Raw genomic sequence first — 26,876 nt, 5'->3', positions numbered from 1 at the left:
AAAAATGTAGTGACCTTTACTGAACATCCACTGATGAAAGTTTATCCATTCCTCAAGAGAATGAGGGAGAAAGAGAAAGGTGTGGAAGGAAAACTCAACTTTGTCAACCTGAAAATACACAACATAAGGTGATTCTGGCTCCTCCAAATGTCTGCAAGCTATTTTGTTGTTACTGTGGGATGGAACCATACTTAGAAACAGCAAGAAGTGGCTGAGAAATTGAATTGTTCTCTGGATATAGTTATAGAAAACAAAGAATGCATACATTTTGAAACATATGCAATAAATACATAAAGCTGCTTTGTTTCTACTGCATTTTGGCATGTATATAACAACAGTCTTAAGGATGAAAATCAAGCACATGCACAACTTCAATGTTAATACTTTCTTATTATGACAACGCTTGTGGTTTTCAGGCACAGACAAACCCTACCATGACCTGAAAAGGACATTATAACTGCAGGATGCGTACACAAAAAAGGGTCATATCTAAAAATTAAAATAAAACAAAACAGAACTACAACAACAAAAATGAAAATAAAAATCCTGAACGAACAAAATTTTGTAAAATAAACTGAAGCTGTACTACAGACAAGCATGAAACAGATTCGTGTAACAGATTGCTTTAGGACTAAATGACGATCAGAAAATGGTGGACCTAATTTATTATCCTCTGTACACATTATGCAAACTATTTGGGTATTGACCTAAGGGGTGAGGGTAGTTATGTCTCATTAAAAAAAAATAAAAAAAAATAAAAAAGGATTATCAAGCATACTGAAAAACATTGATAGTGGAAATTGCTTTTTTATTAATCCATGCTTAAATTCCCTGTCTGTAATTCTTTTGACCTAAATAATTGTTCTATGGGAAACCTAAATGCTCTACAAATTTTATGTGTGTGATTGTTATTTACTTTCTTCTTTCGGAAAGACTGCACCACCTACTACTTAGACACCATTAAAAATGCATATCAAATGTAGAATAAATTGTCTGCAGTTAAGCTGCTGGTGTTTTTAAACTGCTGTCATCAACAGACTTTGCATGCAATGATTCTATCTGTGTGGTTCTGGTCTGCTGTTGGCAGCTGTGGGTGCTGAATAATAAGTCCTCTGGGGCAAAAGGAGGAACCACTGGCCAAAAAAGTAGATTCAAGTACTACATGATAAAATGGAAAAAGTAAAATTAAAAAGGAGTATCCTGTTTCCAGCAGACTTGAAAAAACAAAACAGTGCATGGCCCAAAGCCAGTGAAGTCAGCGGAAGCCTTTTGGTTGACTGCAGTTAATTTTGGATAAGTCTGACTGTGTGAACAGGTGAATGTTATTATGCCCGGCTGTTATTTAGGACCCTGTTTTATTAGCAAGAGAATTACTGAACAAATGCTGGTCACCTGCTATTTCAGCCATGATTTGCTGTTTAATATTTTTGGTGGGGGGTTTGGTTGCTTATATTTCAGTGTTTCTTGGGGGTATATGAGATGTTTTAGAAATTATTGTAGAAGAAAAGTACAGTGAGGGTTAGCTGCCTGGAAAAGTCAGGGTGGGTTTGTTTGTTTGTTTGTTTTTCCCCTCAATATCATGGCTATATGAAGCTAGAGATTCACAATGGATAAGTGCCTCTGAAATATGTGCAAGTGGGTTCTTCTGCATGGGTCAAATAGTATGGTGTGTTGCATTGCTAGACGTATCATCACCAAGCGTTATTTTGCCTTATAACATTTAAAAATGGAACTTGAGTGTCCTGCAGAATTGAGATCTTCTGTAAATTATGCAGCAAAAGCAGTAGTAGTAGAGGTAGGTTGTTGGACTTAAAAGCCATGCAGTTGTTTTTGAGAAAGTATGTTTGTTGTGATATCTTGGAAGAGTTTTGATGTACTTACTAGGAGTATATTCCAATCCCACCTGTGGTTTCTGCTGGCTCTGGTATTCTTCACTGCCTGCTTTAAACTGTTATGGAGTGTTTCTGTGCATGCTGCTAAACAGGTGCCATCTATCACTTCAGAGGTGGGTGACGTTATTCCTGTGTAGAGATATATCTTGTAAAGCACTTTAGGATCCTTTGGGATGAAAGGTGCTATTTAAATCTGAGACTTTATTATTGTCTGTCCCCCTCTACAAATAAATCATCTCACAAAATGACTGTGGAAGAAATTACTCTTGCATAAATGAATTCATCCTGATCTCCCACAGAGCGATGAGAGAAACTTTATAATAACTATCAAATTGTTTTACAACCAAAATGTTGCAATGGTTGAGTAGTTACCTACTTGTGACTTTGATAATGAGTTTTTGAAAAGTAACAGAAAACGTTTCTAGAAATTGGAAAATAAGATTAGCATATCTGTTATGTAGGATTCTTTGTTAAGTCAAGCTATTTCTTCTTTGGGTGATAATAGCTGTGCCTTTGTTAATTATTATTTCATATTGTCATTATTAGGCTATTAATAATTTATAGTAAAAGCTGCTTCTTTTTGCTATGTAAATGCTTTCATTCTTATTCATCAGTTCCTTATTCCATTATTAATGTGATTCATAAATACATTACATTTAGATCCTCTTATAGGAGAAGAGATTTGCTATTATATTTTCCATTTTGTTTGGATGTGAGGTAAAACAAGGGTGAAGGCAAGGGAGGATGTCCAGAGAGGTTTTTTCAGGGGATGTAACCACACTTCTGACAAAAAGCAGGGGTACAGTAGCAGCAGCAAATGACTCCTATGTTCTCTTTAGTAAACCGCTAATCATATTTTATGAGATACCAGTCTATTGTGTTTGCCATGTAAGTATAATGGCTCACACGTTTCCAGATGCATGATATAGGCAGCAAGACTGCAATTTGGCTTTGCCATTTTCAGAGGAGCAAGACTTTTTCTCCAGCTTTTCCAATTTTTCAGTGTTGTTTTTTTTTGTTGTGGTTGATTGGTTTTTTTTCTTGTTTTTTTTTTTGTTTGTTTGTTGTTGTTTTTTCTTCCCTGAGTTACCATAACCTATATTCTTGATAACAGCACTTTAGGAGCTTACAAGTTTACAACCTACTTGAATATCATTTCATTACATAATTTGAAAGAAAATAAAACTATTCCAAGAGTTCGGGGGTTACACAGTTAAAATCCAGTGAGCTTCTAGGAGAACAGGCTTTTGTCTGTAGGCTATTTCTTCATGTTTACCCCAGGTTGCTAATGACTAAAATATTGTTGCCATCTGGTTTTCCAGTTATGTACGTGAGATGAAAAATGGAGATTCATACCATTCATCTGGTTAGTTGCTGAGTTGTACTGTTACTTGTGCCCCTGCTACCTGAGCCTCAGCTTCCCCGTGTCAATGCCTGCCTTAGTTAAGAGGACCTAGTGATCCGGCCAGTGCCTAATATGCACATTTGCATTCTGTCCTATTAGATTCATAACATTATTCCAATCCTAAAATTTACTACGTGGTCATTCAAGGCTTTGATTATACTTCATACACGTAATTCCTTTGTGTTTTGTGGAAGCAGCAGATTGTACTTTGCTAGGTTTTGTGTTAGCAATTAGGAGTAGTGTGAAAGGCACTTCTGGTATCATGGTGAATGTTAGTGTTCAGGAATTGCTCATAATATTAATTCCATTGGCCCTTAATTAACAAAAATGAATATCCAGCAGAATGCTGATTAGATTAATATAAAGTAGACCTTACATAAGGGGAGCTTCATAAAACAAGCAAACAAAACCCCGTTTCTCTATCAAACACCGTTTTTTACTACAGGTTATGGAGAAGCAAAACATTGTTTTCAAGTTGTGTTCTTGATGCTTTAGGTGTTTTTGAGTCCAAAAATGATAAATGTTAACTTTTAGAGCAAACAGAAATTAGTTTTTAGTTATTAGTTTATCTCTACCATGATACAGTGGAAACTGTCCCTTACTCTTCACTGAGCATTTAAAACTGCTTCTCAAAAGATGTGTTTTGCTCAAAGCATGAAATAATCAAGAATAGTCAGATTTACTATGGTTTTGTTGCAGGCATCAGCACTTCCAGCCCTGAGCATCTCAATCAACAACAAATCATACACATGGCTTAATAATCACACTTTAGGGAATTATGTTTTGATGTCTATTTTTGTTATCATTTTCTATTTGTATTTGGAAGCAGTGAGCTTCCTGTTTTCAGAGTGTGTGTGTGTGTGTTTTAATTATTCCACATTCCCTTTTCTAAAGAAATTCTCTTCTCCTTTTGTCTTCTCCCTCACCTTTCCAGATCTTCATGTGATCATTTTTGGTCACCCAGCTAATGGCTAAGCTGGCCTGGAGAAAGGCAAGACTATATAGCACTTGAGAGATAATTCAACAACCTTCCTAAGGTTTCCCTTCTCTCACGAACACCTGAACACAAAGCCGCCCTACCACCTCCTTCACTTTTATACTGCTCTTTTCACTTTTCAATGACTTCTGCTGGAGTGATGCAAAGACAAATTTGGAGTCCCCTTGGGGGGGCAGGAGAGGGGGGAAGTAATAGTCCAGTGCCACCTCTCTCCTGTGAAAATACCTTTAAAAGAAAACATTGAGAGGGAAGGGGGAAAAAAAAGAGTTCAGTGCTCCCCTCAGAAGTTTGGTTTCTTTGCCTTCAATGCTCCAAAAGAAATGAGGGGACATCGTGGGGAGCAGTGAATGAAACACTGTCATAGGCCAGGATGTAGGTTTTGCTGTGTGGGTTAAAGATTTGAGGGCAGGGGTTGTTCAGTTTCACTATTTATTTATTTTTGGTGTGACTCTAAAACACACAGTGAAGGGAAGGAAACCCGTCTATCAGCCTGGACTGAAACACTCAATTTCAAGAACCTTGAGATTTTGGAAATGCTCTGAAACTTGGTTGTCAGCAATAAGGCTTTGACCTGTGTTGGTTTCCATTGCTGGGACTTGAATGTACCTGTTATGAGGTTTATTGTAACAGTACTCAAAATGCCAATATGTGAGGGGAAAAAGCAACTGGAATATTATTGCATTATGGTTTATTACTGACATAGGTCACTTGTCCTTTCTATATGTAAACATCATGACACACTACTTTGTTAGTCTTTGTTCATGAAATCCAGTCATGAACACTGTGAAGCAAATGCAGTATCAGTAGGCCTTCCCTTATAATGCTATAACTGCTAGGTTTTAATGCTTTAATCCTTATTGGTAAAAGCTGTACAGATGTAATTGTTCCTTTTCACATCCATTCCTGTAGCACAACTAACTAATGCCATCCAGTGGTAATGGTACAGCATAAATTGAATGTGCCATAGGCTTGCTTACCTGGGGCTGAGCAGGGTTGTTCATTGTTCTAGCTACTGCAAAACTTATTTAACATGAAAAATAGACTAATGAGTAGTAAATTGCTCTTTCTAGGAGATGGGAAAAGTAAGGATTATATATGATGACAAGCAAGAGACTGTAAGACCTCTCCCATAGTTATATGAAACCAGCTAGTCAAGGTGGGCACAATTACCTAATTTTTTGGGGAGGATTTTAATTCTGAAACAAAATTGTCACCCACTTTACCCACAGAAGGGTTTACACTTTACTATACAGAACTTGTATTTTATTGAAATTTTGACAAAGTGTTTCACTCCAGATGAAAACCGATGGTGTGGGGTTTGTTTTTTTTGCATGACAGAACGCTCCTAATATCAAATGATTGACTCAGATTTGGGTATTTTTGGTTAAAATGTGCTTGTATATGCAGCAAAATGTTTGCTTTCTATTAAGATCTTAATTGTCTTTAAAAGTTTCATTGTCTATAGAAATAACTGAATTTTCTGTTTTCCATATTGGAAAAAAGGTCCCACTCTACATTCTTAATGTAGTACTTGGAATTTTGAGCAATTTTGTGTTTTTCTGCAGGGTTTTCAGCCATTTCTAACAGGTACTAATTGCTGCAGCTTTTCCATTCATTGCAATTTCCACAAATCTTGTATGTGCTGAAAATTATCCATTGCTCACACTAGTGGTACAACTGAACTAAGGGTGGACGTGTTCTAACTGCAAAAGCAGCAGCACAAAAAATCGTTGTGATGCTTCAGTTTCTGAACCGATGGTAATTGTGGCTTGTTCTTGACTACACAATATTTTGAAAAAATAATATTTGTTAACAGCTCTGTTCAATTCTTGTTAACACATGATGTTAGGAAAAAAATATCTATAAGTATTAGCTTTGTTTACTTTTGCCAAATATTAACTTGGACAAATCAAGGACCCATGCCAAAATCAATCTCCGTGGTGAGTGTCAATATAATGTAATAATGTAATGTAAGCGTATCTAACCCCCAAATTGTATATACAATAAAAATGAAATAAAAAATGAAAAAAAAAAAAAAAAGAAAATTTCTACCCTTATTTTCAACTTTGTCCACATCTCTAAACTGTAGAATAACAGGTGAATATTCACTGCAGTAAATATTTTGGAAGTTACATTTCAAATTTGATCAGGAATAACCAAGAATGGCAGCAAATGCTACCCCTATTTTACTGCCATCTGCATTGATCAAATAGCCTGTTCTTAGTGTCTGATGCTAGCTATAGGGTAAAAACTTTATATTTAATGCCTTCCTTATGAAAGTTGTATGTTCAGTATTCAGTTAAGCAGCAAGCTAACTTTGAATGCTAACATACAAAGGTGTGGAACTAGCTGCTTAGCATTTTAGACCCATACCTATTTTAGACTTTGCATGTGAATGCATACAAAATTGTGGAGATAAAACAACTTTGGGGGGGGGGGGGGGGGCTGTTTGCAAAGATAGAAGAGATTACTGCCCAAAGCTTGCCTTTTACTTGCCATGCAGAATTTCATTCTCTCTATTAACTTATTTGCAAAGTTTTAGTGGGATAATTTGAATAGGTGATCTGAGACAATCTGGTTAATTTTTGCCTTTAGCAAATGAAGTGATTCATACAGACTCCGGTCCCAGCAGATCAGGAGGGTCATTAATGAGCACTTAGGGGCAGTAACTTCTTTCACAGGCACATTTGGATTTTGAAGGGAACATCTGCCCTTTGTCTGCGCCTCACTGGTATTAAACAGCTTGAGATCTACTGCATTGGAAACAGAAATTAAACTGTTAACCAGAATTTCTGAGAGTGGCTCCTCTGCTCTTAATCCTTCTCTGAACTTGCTTATATAGAACCTTACAAAATCCAGACAACCAATTCCACATTGCAGTGTTACGGAACAAAGATGTGTCTGGTAGAGACATTAATCAGCATTTCTCCTCACACCTGTCCATGCCACATGAGGGACAAAATATTCACAACACAACTGCTATGTCTTAAAACCTGTCTGTTTATAACATTTTGGTGTGCGTACCAAATCTAATAAGAGTATCCCAAATATTGTGAGTACTGATAGCACACATGCTGTCTAACAATTTGCGTGGTCTAATACTGACATTCTGTTTCTCTTGGTCTATAATCCTAAAAACAAACAAACAGCATTTTTCTACATGAAAACAACCACCCAGCACCGAATGTTAAAACAGCATTATTCCTATTATGTTTTGCTGCTTATTTTGGAAAATGCAGTGTGCAGACTTTTGAAAAAGCCTGATTTATTTCTGTAAGCTAAAAGGTCACGAGTGATTTTCTTTTTCCCTGCCAACTAATATCTATTGAAAAAATAATAATAAAAAAATCATCTATTCAGACTGAAGTATATTAAAAAAATTTGACAGCACAGAAGACCTTTATCTGGGAGGGAACAGTGTTAATTATGCCACATTGATTTAATTTCAGAGAGACTGGGTGCATGATTTAAAATTCATACTATTATTAATTTGCCAGGTATGTTTTACAGCTATCACATTTAAGGAAATGCAAGTACTGCCATTGCCAATGAATTTCTTTCCTTAAACACTTTGCAGGATGTGATTTAAAAAAAAATGTGTTTTTTTACTTTTTTTAATCTTTTCCAAGTAAAATTGAAGAGACCTTTGGCACAATAGCGAGCTGGGGATTGCTGCTAGCTGGCTGGAGCACAGTGCAGGGCTCCTTGCTGCATGTATTCCCTTAGCCCCTCCGCTAGGTTACTGGAGTGCTGCATGGGAAATAAGCTAGCAGCAGCCGCTGTACAGTAGTTTTAGTACTCTGCAATAGCATATCGGTAACCTTTAAGTGGTGAAACTTTATTGTTTTAGCGAAGCCAGTCACAGTATGATGCTAAAGGCTGAATTATTATTTTTTTTATGTAAAGCAGAGGCGTAATCACTTTATTAAAAAGTATATATAAAGTTATGACACTTGCTTCTGAAGTGTATGATTTCTTTCTGAGAATTGATGAGTAAATGTCATAATTACTTTATGAAGTAAACTACCGTCTTAATATGAGAAACAGAAATGTCTTCTGGTTTTAAGAGTTCAGGCACTACTCTGGAAATGTTTGCATGTCTGTTCTGTGAACTTCTTTCTGCTAATTCTAGAACATGGCACTATCAGGAGAGATCACAGAACCTGGCTAGTGAAGCTGCTGGGAGCTGGATGTACATTGTAAAAGCAGAAGACAAATTCTGTCCTTCAGTGTACATGGTCTAAATAATGGTCTTTGGACCATGGTTTTGTGACTGTGAAGGGGGCAGAGGACTGCTGTTAAGGAGTACACGAAGCCCAGTGTTTTGCCATCCGTTGCCTGCAAGAGGGAGCATCATGCAGTTCAGTTGGAATAGCTGAGAACTGCACCAAAAGAGGGGAGTTTTCAGCTGGTGCAGAGCTGGCGGCTCATGGCCTTGGTTTCCACACTGGCCCTGCCACCAGAGAAAGTGATGAGAAAATCCTTTGGGCTAGTTGGCTTCTTCTTGAGAAGGCCCTAGGGTTTATTGACCTCCCGTGCAGCTGGCAAAGGTTCATCACAACAATAAGGAGCTATAACAAACTCATCATCTTTAATCATGTACCAAGATATTAGTGCAGATGGGAATTTGGGCTTTTCACATGCAAAATAATGTGACAAACAACTTACTGTGAACAGCTCATCCAGTTGTATTCAGGGCCTGAGCCAAGGACAGCCTGTGCAATGCTCATTCAAACTGCTGAAACAATGAGAGTTTTGAAAAAGCGATGTTTAAGAATTATCCAAAAAATGACTTTACTTCCTAGCTTCATCCTAAAAATAGGACAGCACTTTCTGTCTGGATCCCCACTCCATCAACTCTACAAAGGTTTTGTGAACATGTAAGGAGGCTGCCCTTCTCAGCAGGGGAAGGTACAGGTGCTTACTCATGGCAACAAAGGAGGACTCAAATTCATAATGTGAAACTCAAAAATAACTGTGCTCATGCACTTTATCATTTACTGCCCTACTTATTCATTAGGATGTACAGCCACAAAGTTCTATAATTTGTAAAATAGTAATGAATTAATTGCAGTCATCAGGTGTTTTTTCCATTTATTTTAACAGTATGAAGTTGCTTCCTGCTATTTATGTTATCGCTCTTCTTTTTCATTTCTCTACCCTCTATGTAGTGATAGTGATACAAATATTCCTTGTGCCTGAAATATGTCTCAAGCCAAATCACATTAATGCCCCTATTGTACAGCTGCTAAATAAGCAGCCCAAAGCCCTACATTTAGCTGATTTACATGTATAAAAATTCAAAACTGCACAAAGGTATGCTTCAACCTTTTGTTGTATCAGTTCCATTATATACAGGCTTCTGAAAATAAAGATTTAGGTGTCACTTTTTTCCTTCTTCTATCTTAGGCCAGCATTTTTTACAGTTGATTTGACATATAAAAGCAATTTTATCTTTTCTTTTTCCTCCTCAAATATTCTCTGCTGAATTGGTAAACATCTATAATTTCTGACAAGGTCACTTAATTATCAGCAGTGCTGGCTGAAAAAGAGCTGCCTTATCTCTGTAGCTTCTGCTGCTTTTGTGCAGCTGAGTATTACTGAAAAGCCTCATGCGTGTTCTTTAATTACTATTCAAAAGCCAGACTTTGTGCATGCAAGCATTTTGCCTTCCTTAGGATTTGCTTGTCATTATGAGTGGATTATCTCTGTGTTAAACATCTCTCTCTCTAGTGTGCTGGTTTCCCAAAGATACCAAGTTTGAAAAAGGATGATAAACAATTAAAACAATAATAATAATAACAACAAAATAAGAGTAGGTGGACATAGGAGAATGAAACAAAATACAGGAAAACTAAGGGAGGTTTATTTCATTTAGCATTTTTTTTTTCCTCTCTCTCTCTCTAAGGAATAGGGAAGAGCAGTGGTTTTGTTTAAAGTTCCAGACTGTGACTTGGGAACTTTAGATTCAATTTCCACCTTCATAATGAATGTCTTATGAGACTTTGGGCAAAACATTAATTCTCTCTGTCTCATTGCCTCATCTGTACAGCTGGGATAATAATCTTCCTTTTATCCACACTACTTGAGTTACCAGCTTTATGTAGCTGAGACATCTGTGTTAAGTGCACCTTATGAAAGCTAAGATGGGGGCTCTGGATGTCATCAAAATAAAATATAACTTTATCTATTATTAAGATTCAACTGCTAGTATAAAGTGCTATACAATGGGAGTATTACAGCCATTTACATGTCTTAAAATAAATAGCCATGCATGGTCCCTCACTCCTCCTCATCCCTCTTCCATTCCTTACCAAGTACATTTCAAGCAGAGAAATCAACGTGGAGATTGTCTCTCCTAGAGGTTTGTTTGTGCATTGTGTTGGGATCTAAATGACTTGGAACAAAATGATTTGGGAATTGTTTGGGATAGTTGCAGTAAGCCTTCTGCTCAGTGTATAGAAGGGGTTTTAAAAAGGACAACAAAATTAGCTGGTATGTAGAAGAGGTCAGAAAATGACCTGGTGCCATTATAGACACAGGTGAAGTGGAGAAACAAGCCTTAAAAATTTGGAGAAGCTGATTTCAATAGAATTATACTTCTGTAAAATTAAAGCTCTGGTGAATCAAATGATGTATTTCAGATCTCGTAGTTTTATTTCCTTCTACCTCTAAATGGAAAAAAGGTCCTATTTAAACAAACAGCTTCCCTGTGAAATGAGGTTGAAAAGGACTAAGAACGTTATCCTGGTGGAGAACCTCATAAAATGAGAATGTGTAAGAGGTATGCAAAATAACACAGTATACAGAAGGAAACTCCTATTTACCCCTTCTCATAATACGAGGACAAGGGAGATAGATCACTTACAAATACTAAAAAGGCTAAAAGAAATCAGATTTTTTTACACAAAGAAAATTTACCCTGTGGGACAGATAAGGGCTTAGTAGGATTCAAAAGGGATTATACATTTCTGTGGATAATAAGAACATCCACAGCTATGTTAGATAAGATTAGAGGAGGGGAAAAAAGATATAAGGACTCCTGCTTCAGGGCATCAACCAATTACTGATATAGACAGAAATCTTCCAGTGGAATATTCTTCCCCTGGAAAATGCTTTTTGTAAAGTGCAAGTATTGTGCAGAGATAGATTCATTCAAGTGAATCTTCTATTAGATTCTGCTTCAAAACTTGCTTATCTGGCAACTAACTCTGAACTGGGAATCTGGAAAATGGAATGACGTGTTGCAGAATACGCTATTGTTTAATTTGTCTGAGATGGTAAACCTCATTTATATTGCTACATGCAATGACTAGGAAAACTACCTGTACATTTTGAGACGTTAAAAATGTTTCCTTTTCTTCCCAACACGGAATTACATAATTTTTACATTTTTCAGTTTTTGTGTGAAACACAAATTTACTCTTTCTGCCTCAGAATCTGAGTTGGAATTTTCCTCAGGCTGTTGTTCCATATTTTTCTGTTACGTTTTATTGAACTGATTGACATAAGTATCTGGTAGCAAGTAATGAATCTGGAGACATAATTAGTTTAATGAGGTGGTTCTTTCATTAAGAGTTGTTTTGTTTGAAGATTGTTTATAGACGAGGCTGGGGATTTTTGTTATAGACAAGTGATTGTTATGGTGGTGATTTTGGCCAAATCCCTGTGCTTTGTGTTCTTTATGTTCATTTGCTGCTCTGTCTTCTTGCTCATTTTCATCTGGTCTTATAACTTTCCATATGATGCTCAGTTGATTCAGTCCAGTCAAACTTTTGGTTTTCAGATCTTTGAAACACTCAGCAACAGTAAGTGGATAGCATTGTAATCTCTCTCCTGGATTAAATGGTAAGAGATATGGCTGCAGGGACATGTCTTAATTTTTAGTATATACTCTTTTGTAGATTACAAAATTATTCACTGTAAATAATTTGTCTGGCCAACATCTGCCCAAAATCTCCCCTCTCCCCCACCTCTTTTTTTTTTTTTTAATATTAGAACATCAGGTAGGGAAATGGAGGAAGATAATTACTTAAGATAATTGCTTTAACTGCTTTTAGATCTAAACTGCTAAAAGGCTAACTGTGTGACAAGAAAGTAACCATGATAAATATTGGAACGAAACAATAGAGAACTCAGGTGGAAAACGAATCGGGTACAGTTGCACTAGACATTTTTGGCAACAACTCTGTAAATCTTTCAAACGAGTACAGGTACTTAATAGGCAATTAAAAAGATGGCCGATGTAAATGAATTAATAGCTGGCTCTTAAAATGCATTAGCTGCTCTGTAATTAATAGAAAATTATAAAGGAAATACATGCTTGCTTACAGCCTTATTAAGATCTGAATATTATATCTGAGTCTGAAATAATTGGGATGTTAAAAGTTTCAGGAGGAAAAAATGGAAAGCACAGTTAAATTCTTGCCAAATTTCAGCCAAATTTCAATAATGTGCGGCCATGCTCATGTATTTCAGAATACTTATGCAAGATGACATTCAGAATGTTTGAATGTAAGTACTGGGAGAGGACAATTGCAGTCCTGGGGGAACTGGGACAGCAATCATAAATGAAGCTCACTAGTCAAAGATGGAAGATCTCATGCATTATTCAATTAGCCCAGTAATAAATTAACTGCTGTATAAGCTCAGAATTAGTCTTTGGTGGCCCAATACTGTATAGCTCCATGACATGTCCATTCATACACCAAGTTCAACTTTATTTTTTATTCCCAGCCTTACTTTGGGATTTATCTGTAACATTGAAGTGGACAGTTTGGCTCTCAAAATTGTATTCTGGCTCAAAGTTGTACACATCATCTGGTAAAGTGGTTGCTGTGGTGGTTTTACCCTGCTGGACAGCTGAGCTCCACAACAACTATTTTCTCACTCCCCCTCCTCAAAGGAAAACGGGCAGAATATACGATGGAAAGGACCCAAGGTATGGGGAAATCACCCACCAATTATTGTCACAGGAAAAACAAACTCAGCATAGGGAAATCAATATAATTTATTGGCTATCACTAGCAGACTAGAACAGTTAGAAATTAAAAGAAAACTAAAACACACACACACACCTTCCTCATCCCCCCTCTTCTACGTCCTTCCCCTTGAGCGGCCCAGGGGAATGTGGGCTGCGGTCAGTCTGTAACGCTTCATCACTGCTGCTCCTTCATGGTCACCCTCTGCCCCTGCTGTACATGGGGTCCCTCCCATGGGATGTCATCCTTCCCAAGCTGATCCTGCGTAAGCTGCCCGCAGGCAGCAGCTCTTCAAGAACTGCTCCCATACAGGTCCATACCACAGGGTCCATCCATCAGGAGAAAACTCCAACGTGGGTCCCCCACGGGTGGCAGCTCTCCCCAGATCTCCTGTTCCTACATGGGCTCCTCCATGGCCTGCAGCATGGAGATCTGCTCTGCTGTGGGACCCATGGGCTGCACGGGGACAGCCTGCTCCGGCACCTGGATCACTTCCTGCCCTTCTTCGGCACTGCCCTTGGCATCTGCAAGACTGTTTCTTCCTCCTCTCTTCCAGCTGCTGTTGCACAGCAGTATTTTCCCCCTCTTCTTAAATCTGCTTTCCCAGAGGTACAACCACCACCTCTTGGTGACTGTGCTCTGGGCAGCAGCGGGGCCCTGCTGGAGCTGGCTCTGCTCTGACATGGGGCAGCTGCAGGGCTCTGCTCACAGAGGCCACCCCTGCACTCCCCTGTTGCCAAGCCCTTGCCATGTAAACCCAGTGCAGTTGCTCAAGTATAAGAGGTCAGGGCTCTGTAATACTTTCTGTAAATATTCTGTCCTCTGTCAAATTTTAAGTGTGAACTCTTGAAGCAGCAACTATCCATTATTGAGTGCTGTAGGGTTCTGATAGGAGCTGGCAACTGTAATACAAATAGCATCATAAAAACAAAGCAACTTCCAGAACGGTCAGGGTGTACGTATCATTCATAACATCTGAGTAGATTGCATGATGGCTGACCACATTAAACTCATGTTACTACAGAAACAAAAATAAATAAATAATAATGGAAGGATTGTTTTTAGATGGGAGTTGTGGGAGAAGTATTTGAAGGCTCTAGGGTGCTATGAGGGCTTAGATCCTGTTTCCCATTTAGTCCTCTTGATAGCAATAATGCACACTTTGTGTAGAATCATAATAGGCTGTATGGGAACAGAGCACTTTGCAGATGCTTCATGACCTAAGACATGGAAACTGAATGCTAATTGAATAGAGCTTTTAAATGGCGTTCTGGTCCTAGAGCTTTTTTCTCTAGATGTTAGTTGTCCATGTGACCTGTAAAAAGTCATTGATGTTTCCCTGGCAAACAGCTTGATGCAGCTAAATAAAAGGTAACTTAGTCCATATCCAGTATTCAGATCAGGAATAATATGAAAGCATGCCAGGGAAACATGAAAAATATTTTCAGATAATGAGTGAAGAGCAAATGCATACAAACACACTGTTCTCTGCCTATTTTGAAATAAACTTTTTTTTTTTTTGAAGCAGCTTCTTATGCAGTGGAATCAAGATAATTTATTTAATTTTTTTCCTTGAGCTACCTTGACAAAATAGTAAAGTCTATTTAGGATTGTGAAAGGTTGTGGGGGGTTGTTTTAGTGAGTGGAGGTGTTGGAGAACTAAGAACTATGCTTGTACTTAATCTTTCCTCCTTGTCCTTTTTTATGCGTTTTCAAGTGATAGCTTCTTCAAGGATGACTGACCTTATAAAAGACTTTTTTGAAATGAAACAGTTTGGTTAGAAGCTGTGAATTTTTTAACAATCAACAACAGACCAAGGCAGAGATCCTTCTGTCATCTTAGTATGTTCTGTCTTCTATTACTTAATCTTTTTGGTGTTATATTGCAGATGCAAGATCTTTAGATGTAAGGCTGAACTAAAAGTTGTCAGTCATTGCCAGCTGAGAAAGCTCCAGTTTTCTCTGTCCAAAACTTCTGGAAGTTTTGCTGACCTTATCTGGTCAAGTATCTCTTACCCTGATCTGAGTGATGTTACCTTCTCCTTTCATCCTCTTTTCTTCCATAAACTGTGCCCTACCTCTTGCAGTCTCCGTAAAACTGTACCAAACAATACAGATTCAGTTTTACAGTAAACTCATTGTTTTTCTACCTTTAGTATTGTTAGTTATTGTTAATTGAAGTCTAACTTTTTCACAGTCTCCATAAATCCATTTATACAGAGCAAGATAGGGGTAAACAGATAGTTGAAGTCCTGATGAGCTGGGGTTGGTAAACATAAAAGCTACCCATGTTGTAAACGAGAGAGAAAAACCTATACCTTGGGACTGGAAATGAAAGGACTAAAGTGTGTCAAAAATAACAATGCACACAATGTGGGGATTGAAAGATTTCCAGTCTCACTGTGGGAAAAGGGGGTGGTATGTATGTTGGAATGTCTTCCTAAAACTTCCAATTGCCTCTCAAGACTTTGCCTTTAGGTAAGTAATGCCAGCATGTACATGTTATAATCTCTTTAGGGTTTTATGGCTACAAGTTACACATAGAGTCTCTAGGTGGAAAAAATAAAGGCAAAAATAAAGGCAAGAAAAATCAAAAGGGTGAGGACAATGGCAGTAAAGAGAAGATTTGAAGAGAATGAAGAGTTGTGAAGTTAAAAGGATGCAAAGAATTTTAGCTGTGCCTGAACTACCTTCTGCTGTTGAATCTTGGAGCCAGGTTCATGGTGGGTTTGGATGTGGCAAAGTGATTGCTGCCTTATAATCTGTCCTAAAAAGATGGAGAGTCTCATTTATTTTGGGTCTTGTTCTCTTGACTTTAGCTACATGTCTAAAATTGCACTAATCCTATGGCCAGTATGATTTCTGTGCCCCACTGCAGCCTTTCATTTTCATATGCTTTCTTTTGTGGATTTACATGAAGCTTTAAAGCAGCAAGGACTTTAAACTAATAATCTATCTTCTCAATAGATTGAGTAGAATATTGAGTAGTAATACCAGGACTCTCTCTGCTGATTTCTGCTGAACTACTTATGCTTCAAGTTGTTGAAATCAGTCAAAACTAAGTCAGTAGAAGTTGATCTGTATAGGAGTTGACTTGTAATGTATACTTACAGCAGTAGCTAAAAAGATAAATTAATCTCAAATTGAGGTGCTGACATGAAAATTTTCAGACACCAGTGAATTTTTTTTATTAGGTAGGCTTCCCTTGTGATCTGAAAGTGTGGCTGAATGTGAGCTGTGTTTAGTTTTGTTTCCTATAACTTTTTGGAAATTTATATCTACAATTTACATAGCCTCCATCTAACCTGGAGAAGTTGTAATTTAATAATAATAATAATAGTATGAGATAGGTGGTAGAGTGCACATGGCCTTTTACATTGGTGAACACTCTAGGAGCATTGCAAACAGCATATAGCTCTTTAGAAGTTACTGGTAGTCTCACATTATATTTTTTATTTTCAATAAACATTGTCCCAGATGCTTGTACAAATCTCTGGTGCATAACTCTGGAACAAATTTCACAGTAATTAGAAACCTGCCTTTAAAAAATATCAAGCTTGGATGATGGGCATTAATCTAAACAGCTCTAGGGACTCCATTTTAAGGTTTGCTAGTTCTTCACAGTGTTAACCCTTAACTTCAAAAACTTCAAACAAATCTGCATAGCCAAATAATTAAAGGTTCTGTTACAAAGTGTTTACTGATAACTCTGTGGGAAATTTGCAATTAAACCCAAAATAAAACCACACTGTCTTGGTTTTTGAAGTTTGTTACCAATCTGAATGAATGACATTTATTAAAAGAATCTTACCGTATTTATGCCCAAACATTTCAAATGATTAGCTGCACTTTATGGAAGGTATTAATTCATGTGTAATCTTCCATTAAAATTCTGATAAAATAATCAGGATTTGATCCAGTAAAAATACAATTCTGTCAACAAAACTTTTGAGCTTGTGAAAATAATGGGAATGGTCATAATAATAATAAAAACTTTTGGATTTTTTTCCTTGTCAATCAACTAAATATTTTTGTCTTTTTAACAAAACAAAAAGTTACCTGAAATACTTTAGTGACTAGTTAAGTAACTACAGTTATGTCTTGTAGTCCAGTCATTCAAAGTCCAAAGTTATACAAAACACTAAAGAAAAGACTGCTCTTAGATTTTTCAAAAGCAAAATATAGTTAATAAAGATTGTGTGCCAAGACTACTTTCTTTGTCAAGGAAAGAGTTGATCAGACTTCCTAAATTAAATAAACACATCATGAGACTTAGTGATAATCTTATAACCATACATTTGAAGGCAGGACACTGAGTATGAACTTTTTAAAAGTCATTTGGCAGAATTGTTTTCATGCAAGGGAAAACACGTATTTAAAACAAGAAATACTTAGACTTCACCCTGCTTGGAAACATATGTTCTTACTTGCACCCTATCGTTTAAATACTTGAAGCTATGTGAGTTCATAGACAAGCTGCAGAGAGCAGGCCACCAGTGGAGAGAAAAAGTGTTTTGTATTTTAGAATTAGAAGATTAAATGAGGTTTTTCTGTATTTCTCTTTAATCACTGGCACCGAGTCATTTCAAAGTAACAGAACGACCACGGTACAATTTTGCAGTCTGGACTGCTGATTAAAAGGAGCTCTGAGCACTCACAATAAATAGCTCAGAGTGTGCAGAGAAAGAAACTGCTTCTGATTAGCAGAAAAACAAGTTAATTTTAGTATTTTCTTTTTACCAAACACTATAAAGATTATTCAGTGACAACTGTTTACATGGCCGGAATGAAGAAGTAATCTGTGTGAAGAAATGGTCAAATATTTGTCAAAGCTTCTTAGATTGTCATCAATGCAGCAGCAAAAATGAGTGTTTTTGCTAGAAAGTCAAACTACGGTACTCACCTACCGAATATATTTACCCTGAACTTTGTACTGGTGAACAAACCCTGACCTTTGACTTAATTTTTTCTTAATTCTAATATCGTCCTACAGAAACACTTGTCTTTTCTCTCCTTTCTCCTTGCCAGTCTGCTTCAGTTCCTCCCAAACACTCTCAGAAGTGGTGAGCATCCACATTTAAAAGAGCAGACAATTTCAAAGGAAGCATTGTTAAGAATCTTTGAAAGCAGCAGAAAGAAAAACAGCCACAAGGTTCCCAGCTCCTACAAGGCAATGACATTGAGTAATGAAATATTCCAAGCCAATTTTTGTGGTGAAGTACCTGTTTCTCAGTCTACAGTCTCAGATTAGATTATATGTAGCTGAAAAATGGGCCTGGTTCTGCCAGTGTCAGTGCAGCTATGCTGATTTACAACAGCTACTTTCATAAAGTATGAATGTGGAAAAATAAGTTTATTGACTCATAATTTAAGCAATGTGGATTTCTACCACCTTTCACTGCCCATCTGCATTTGAACCTGGACACCCTTGACCCCAGCTGAAAGACCACTTGTAAGCTCATCTCTGCTGGGAAACATGTTTATTCTTGATTACTTTACATTTCTGTTGTAACTTGATATCAGCTCATTTTCCAAGAACTTTGACAGGTTTGGGGTTTTGTTGGTTGTTTTATTATTATTTATTTATTTCCTCATAGACCTGATTTCCAGATGAAGTTAATATTTGTTCAGCATGCTGCTCTGCTGTTCTCTACTCATTCACTCCACTCGGGTGTTGGGATGTGTATGGCAGCTAATTTAGTCTGAAGTTCTGTACTGATGTGTTTACAGGTTATAAAACTAAAAAAAAAAAAAAAAAAAAAAAAAAACAACACTTTTTTTTCCTACAGAAGTGTTTTTCATTGTTACAAGAGTGACATAAGGATCTATAAAACTAGGTGTCAGTGTGATAGTGTCTAAATACATGCTCTAGAGACAGGCCGAGTTCAGGTCATATAGAAGGGTGGGTGTGGGCTGATCACGGGCACAGGGGTGCGTGTCCTGTATCAGACTGGCTGGATACATGGAGGAGGGCTCTCTCTGTCTACACCTGCATATAAACTATGCAAGCTAAACAAGGCACAAATTTTATATTTCTATAGATTTTCACCTTCCCCTTTTAAGCTCTATTATACAGTCATCCTACTGCAGCGCTGTCCCTGCTACAATTCTGCCAGTGGCAGTGCACTTGTTCGCTTGTACAAACAAGACAATATCTTTCTTTTGTTGCATAAAGGTGTTAATAAATGCCTGGATTTGAATTAAAAGGTGATAATGGAAAACAGAGACCCCAATGTGTCAGTCTTTCTGATGCCTACAAAACAATATCTGATATATCTAACATCTTAAAACAGCCATACGTGATCTGACCAAAAACTCATTTATAAGAACAAATTTGTGAAAAGCTAACTGGGGAGGAGGAGTCTATGGCAAATGGATAGGGAGAAAATAAAATAAATAATAAAAAAGCATGAAATATATGTGGGAGACAATTTTTAAAGTCTACACTAAATGGTTGTAAGAAAAGACTAAACTGGGACTATAAAGGAAGCCTGATTACTGGAAAGAAAATAAATCTCAAAGGTTTGTTCTTCAATGCTTGTTTACATTTGATCACAGAACAATGCAGGGGGAAGTTCTTCATTCCTGTCAGAATGATCCTACCTGTAATTTCCTCAGTGCAAAAAACTTTTCGGTGGTTCTTAATTCAGATTTTACAGTGGTGGAAAATACCTGAAAATCCTTGCATTTAAAAATTATTGCTCATGAATCTTTGCTTGCTGACACTAGTAGGAGTCTGTTAATATAAGAGGAGTACCTTTTGTTTGGCAGTGGTGATTGGAAAATCCACCCAAAGTGCATCTGATTGAGTAACTATTTAGCTAAGTCATTAATTAAACCAGGCATTCTGGCTTCATGAAGATATACAAAGCTAATTTTCAGCTGAAAAGCAATACTGTAGTCCCTAACACATCCTGTGGCTGGTGTGGTGACCACCAGCTCACCTCCTCGTATCTAGAGCTCAGGGACAGGGAGGCTCCCTAGTGCAACACGTGGGACAGTCCCAGGCTGCTGCTGCAGCCCTCTTTCCTTCCCACCATGCCAATGCACAGCATTCCCTCTCCCATTTCTCCCATCTCACACTGGGGTGAAAATAATTTGCACGGGTGAGATGACAGAATTTCTTGCAAGCTTCTACCGTATTTTTCTTTTGGCAACAAGAGTCTTGGTGCTGAAAAACCTTGCAGACCAAGGTGAGTTTTTAACCCACAGTGATTCCAGGCAAGATGCTAATTCTTCCATTAAATTCTGGCCGGTTTTCTTTTAATTAACTGAAGAAAGGCTGAAGAATTGGGGGATGAAAAAATCTATTAATCCTAAAAATCCTGTGAAAAACTTAAATTGTAACCTTTAGACATTATCTTTACTTTTATACATTGAGAAATTGAATCATGAGCACAGTCAGCTGTAATTACCAGCACCCTGGCATGGGTGAGTTGCCACTTAAGGAGATTGCTGCAGTGTTGCAGTTGGTCAGTGAGGACACTTGTCTTAGCTGTTGCTGTAGCTCTTTTCGAAGCTCATCACTCAGTAGGTCACACATAGCAGAACCTCCTTGAGCTGTGGTCTTGAAGAAAACCACGTGTAAGCAAGAGATGAGTGAATGTCACTACTATGAATTGAAGGATTCTTTTTATCCTCAAGCCTAGATCGCCAGTGGCTATCAGTAGGGTTCCTGCTGTCTCCTGCCAGGTTTACATCTTTTTCTGTCTCACTGATTTCCCTCTGTTTACAAATTTCTGATAGCAAATTCTGAGTCATTTTGATTTCTGACGGCATTTGTTTCCTTTTTCCTGTGCCCAGGTTATCATTGGGCTGTACTGCTCATCCCTAGAGCTAGAATAGTTGGAGGTGGTTTTACTTTTTCCTTTGATTGCTTCCTTGTGGTTTAGCTGTTTCTGAAAATTCATCCTTCCTACTGTGCTCAAGCTAACCACCTGGTTATGTATCACACTGTTACACCCAGAAGTGCGATGGGATGAAGTCTCTGTCCTCCATCTCTGCACAAGCAGGGTTCTGTCTCTGAACTGCTCTTTCAAGCTTCCTCTGTGACTTCAAAGATTTCATTATGCTGTGGTGTAGCATATATTGAGTAGGATTAATAATCCAAGCAGGTTAGAAAGTATATGATGAAGCATATTTTTTCCCATCAGAAATCTTAAATTTAGGGGAAAGAAGGTTGTAGCCTCGGACTGTCTACATCCATGTCAGATACTTCATTTTGTTTTACAGAGAAGCTATTTTATTCTATTTTAACGCTTTTCTGAATGGAATATTTTAATATTTTAATAAATTATGCTTTTAATTTTGAAATTATTTTAATTAAACTTCAGTGTTGCAAATAACAATAGAAATATCATGTGCCTGAGGTTAATTCATTTTCTTTTTACATTTGCTTTTCCAAGGAATATAAAGAAATGCTTTTCTCTCAGGTTGAAATAGGAAAATAACATCATTGGTGTTTCCTTAGTGTTGTTTCCTACCAGAATTTTGGCTGTTATCCAAATTCTGTGACACTACTGTTTATCTCCCATATTTTGTATCCTTCTTGCTCATTCACATAATAAGGTCATCAAGGCAAAGACGACATGGACAGTAATTGTGATAGTCTAATAGTATTTGGGAACTGTAGATATTATCACAAATGTAATGATTTAAATGTCTCCACCAAAATAATTAGAATCTTAACATGAGCAAGAGGCTATAAATTTATTCAGTAAGTGCTGCTGCTAACTTTACGTTTGTAGCATTCAGGCATTCGTTTGCTCTGTTTCAGTATTTTCTAGGTCAGAAATTTTAATCTGAATTGGTTTCATGTAATGACAAATCACCAGTGTCACAGCTGACTTCCCTGTGATGTGTTCAACACTTTCAAGATTAAGATGTGCCAGCATGCCAAAATAGTACACCACGTACCTGAGTGAATAATAGAATATATTTCATATATTGGTATGTTTATGATTCTGCATCACTTTGTTAGCCCTACTGATCCCTACAACTTTTATTACAGGTTTGTATACAATTTTACCTTAGGTATGTAAAATTTATCCACCTGTTGTCATCACATATTCAGAGTGAAATCAAAAGCCAGACAAACATAAACACTAATTCTTAATTTCCATATACATATACACACATATAAGTACCAAAGCCTAGTGATGCGTGAATTTAATTAAATGACATAGAACTAACAGGCTTTGTTTAAAAGGAAAGATGTTTTCTCTGAGACCCGCTCAATATCAGGGCTGTTCAGTGAGTTGAATATAGCTTGCTGCTTTTCAGCTTTCTGCAATCATATTAAATAGAAAGTGACTTCAGAATTTGTTCTTTCAAATTTTAATCTGGGAAAACTTGTACATGGCAAAAAATAGAACAGATAGGGATAACAACAGCCACTGTTATACAGTTTTCAAAGAGCTTCCAATTGTGACATCTAATTATTTTTTTTTTAAGTTTCTTTTTAACTTTTAATTGAATTTCAACCAATTGACCAGAAAGTTTATGAGGTTGTTTTCTGTCTGGGGAGGTTTTCTACATAAAGTTGCTACAGTAATATCAAGACTTTCCCAGGCTTTATAGTGTTAGCAGAGCTTTGGAGGACAGCAGAATATTAGGTGATTTCTTGTTTCTATTTTGTATAATATTTGTATAGAGGGTGTATCGGCTGTATTGCACTTGTTTGAAGTTGCATTACATATGTGGTCAAAATGTCTGTTCATTGTAATAAGCCATTATACACTAGTTATAGCCTTCATTCATCCTATCAATGAGAAGATGCAAAATTGTTAATTTTTTATTCTTAGTACAAAATGATAGTGCTTGGTTCTAGTCTTTTGTATGTAGCTGCTTATCAGAAATCACACCCATGTCATAAAATCAAGAAAATCAAGTAGCATAAATACAGTGTGGCCAAGATCATGCTTACTTGAAACCCAAAAGTTAGAATGGTTTAAGCTCCACAGCTTCCACTTGTTCATGTTTAACAGTAAGGAGATAGTTCTGCAATAAAAGCACCTCATCCCACAAGGTGGGGAAATACTTTCCAGAAAGGATTCTCATAAATGCATTTATCATCTTACTTGCTTATTTAATAACCTGAATTTTTATGTTGCTAAGACAGAGTTCCTTTGAAGAAAGGCGTGCCTATAAAAAGTAAGACAGTTCCTAAAAATATCATGGCTGCCTTTATTTCAAGACAGAACTTTCAGGTCCCGAATATCATCTTTTTTGTGAATGTGATTATGCTAGCTATTTTCTCAAAAATAAAGTATTGTAAAATTAAAAGTATTGGCAGAAGGTTGAGTTACAGATCTCGTAATACAGTGAAAGACCTCAGCCACTGTAACTTCTCCCCTGCACTCAGAGATAGCAAGGGATAGAAAGGGTGAATATAAGATTGAACTGACCGACCCCAGCCTTGTAATGTAAGGGTCTGATACTGCCCTGATGAAAGGCAGTGCTTTCTCCTGACTTCACCAACCGCCTCATTAAGCAGGAGAGACCAAATTTTATACAGACTGTCTGTACTTAACGCTTGTACTGTTCATTTTCAGAAGCAACCTGGAGTATTTAAGATTCAGTATTCCAAGGACTTATCCCCTAAGCTCCTAAAACACTCTCAGAACCTTCCTTTGTTGTCCATGCCACCTACATGTTGCTTCTGGCTGCAGTCCAAAAATCCTCTTAGCAGAGAAGGTTGGGCAGAGGTAGAGAACTAGTTCACACTTCAGTCTGTTCCTCCAGACTGTACAGTTCCACCTAGTTGAAGTTACTTTATAGAAGATGCAGGATGCAAGGGCAGTGATGCAGATTAACATGTAAGAAAATACAGAACCTTCACATTAGAATCAGCCAGGCTGAGCACTCCTTTAGCACTGAAAATGGGCCTCTCTTAAAACCCACATGTGGGAGGGAGCAACAAGTTCCCAGTAAGCCTACTGTTGCTGAGCAGAGTCTGAATAATAAAGTACCCAAAGTTGTGACCTGTGAAAGAAGCAAATTAAGGTAGCCATCACAACTGCAGGCATCTGTCTGTAATTTCGTGTCTGCATCATTGCTTCAAGCTGTGGAAAGTACCCTGGCAACCTGTTGTAGCATGAAACTTGTAATTACTTCATGTACTACACTGAAGAAAAGACAGGCCACTACGAGGTTAACAAATCAAGCTCTGCTAGACTAATAGGAACGGTGAGTTGTAAGCCCCTGGGCCCTTGTGACAAACATGCCACTACAGAGTGCTCTCATTTATTACCCAGGGAGTTCCAGCACCTGTTAGCATTCAGGTGCCTTCGGGCTGTTGCCAATTCCATGCCTTGCCTTTAAATCAGCTGTGCTTAACATTCAGCTCCAAAATGAAAGGGTCTGTGAGAGGCACTTGGTGTATTTCATAGGCCTTCTAAGTACTTGCAGGCCTATCGTCTAAAATATCATGCAGTTTGACATAGTATAACAGTAAACCTTTCTATCTTCTTTTTCCTAATCATACCTGCTAGATAATTTTCAAATCATATCATTTATATATATTTATATACAAAATTACAAGATACAGTCTGCTTATGTGAGCACTGCAGTGGCAAAAGTTACAGCATTCATTCAATTGTTTCTGGTCTACATCAATACATTTGAGAAGCAAATTGGAACCTCCATGAAGTAAAAAATCCCAGGGTAAGTGGCTTCTATTCCAGTCGCTGTTCTTGCTGTTAATATATTTTCTGTTATCGAAGTACAAAATGATAACTTTTCATTTAAAACCCCAGGTCCTGACAGAAACTTGTATCACGTGCTTTAAGGTGTTTTAAAACATGTACTTGCAAAAGTATTATTTATATTTTTTATCACCATAAACTTCCAGTTCCTTTACAAAACCAATACTTCCTTATTGCATGGAGTTTTGTACTTGGCTCTCAGAATAACTGTTGTAAGAATTCTTTGCTTTAAAACTTCCATATTTTTTACTCACTGTAGCTCCACTTCTCGTACAGCAGCTTCATCAGCCTCTCCCTTATAATCAGTTCAAGTATCTAGTGACTGAATAACCAGTACTACTTCTTGCTGTCTTCAAGGGTCACAACAGAACTAGTGTTTCCCTCATCATTTAAAAACAGATATTAGATTTTTTTTTATATGAAAAGAATCTGAGAAATAGTATGTTTAAGTTCTGAGAATTTGTGAAGTGAGCATATAATAGAGGGAAAATGGGCCTGGACTTTGTTTTCCAACCTTGAAAAATCTCTGCAGCTGCAGGAGCAAGCCCATTTCAGGTACCTGTCCGCAGCTGATGTTCAGTTATAGCTTGGAGCTCAAAACCCCTGGAGATCTGTGTGTCTTCACAGCAGCCTGATGCCTGGCAAACAGCATGTATTCCCATAGCCATTTGTCAGTGTGAGTTTAGACATCCACATTTTTTTTTATATCACCAACCTGTTTTGAATCATTTTAAGGTTGTGGCAATATTAATATTCTATGGCAAGGAGCTCTACTGATTATTATCCATTGAACAATGTTAAGCTCTTAGTCCTAAAAGCTGTGTGATAGTGAATTGCATAGGCTACGAACAGACATTTTAACTGTGTTTACTTAACTTCATCATTGGCCCATTCTTAAAGAACATTAATAGGAACTCTTGGTACATCTTATGATACTCATTCAGTTCCCTTAAAAAAAAAAGGTCTGGTATTTTCCTGCAGAAATCTTTTTAACTCTACATTCTTCGATAAGAAGTATGATATCTGTAATGACTGAGGTTGTTAAGTGATTGTTATCAGCTATTTTACAGCTACATGCCTAGAATAATTTATCTGAAACTGAGAAGAAAAATTATTACTGGAAAGAGCAACAAGAAATATGTCGTCATGTCTCCTGGGCTGTAAAAGGGGTTAATGTTCTGAAGAAAAAACTACTATAACAGTAGGAAAGCTTCTTCTTTTTTCATTTAATAATTAACTTCCAGTCACATGCCAAATGCTTGTCTTGTTTTCATACTGGTGAAAAGGAGATGTGACATCTTAGAAGTTTTCCCAAATATTTGAAAACCTACATCTTTGTGATCATCAAGAATTACTTGAGAAACTGTCAACGCTAGGCAGACATGAAAAGAAAGAAATTGCAAAGAAGCTTGGCAAAAAAATGGAGCTATGAACAATTATTTGTCTTTCTCCCAGAGAGATCTAAGTGCCCAGTTTTCCAGTGAATTATGCTCACTTCTAATCATTCTAATAATATAAAGAGTAAGATCCTGACATATCTGTAGGTTCTTCCTACTGTGGACAACTGGACAATTAATCAGTTGATTTAATTTCCAGGTCTTCTGCTGATGTGCTGCGTCATCTTAGGCAGCTCATTTCGTTATTTCTGTGTCTCAGTTCCATATATACAAATTGGCATAGTAATACCTTAACCTCTCAAGCCCTTTTAGTCATTAAATGGCAAATATATGATACAGACTGATTTTTAAGAAAATGAACAAACAAACAAACAAAAAAAACTTCAGTCATCAGGATTTGTGAAACAGAATAAAAACAGCAAAAACGCAGGTGATATTATTTTTATCACTGATTAATACATAACCTCTTTTTTTTTTTTGTCCTTTGGAATTTAATAGA

General features: G+C 37.2%; 1 long non-coding RNA gene across 1 annotated transcript in view; it reads left to right on the top strand.

The window, feature by feature from the left end:
- The first annotated feature begins 24,640 nt into the window (after nucleotides 1-24,640).
- LOC310883694 overlaps nucleotides 24,641-26,876 on the top strand; it is a 266,073-nt gene continuing 263,837 nt past the window's right edge. Inside the window, exon 1 of the long non-coding RNA XR_014573656.1 lies at nucleotides 24,641-24,939. This is a non-coding gene — a long non-coding RNA (uncharacterized lncRNA). The remainder of the gene's footprint in view (nucleotides 24,940-26,876) is intronic.

The sequence above is a fragment of the Anser anser genome (assembly GCF_964211835.1).
Source record: "Anser anser genome assembly, chromosome: 18".
Taxonomy (NCBI): Eukaryota; Metazoa; Chordata; class Aves; order Anseriformes; family Anatidae; genus Anser; species Anser anser.
The sequence above is the reverse complement of the archived record's forward strand: the minus strand, read 5'-3'. Positions and strand labels throughout refer to the sequence as shown.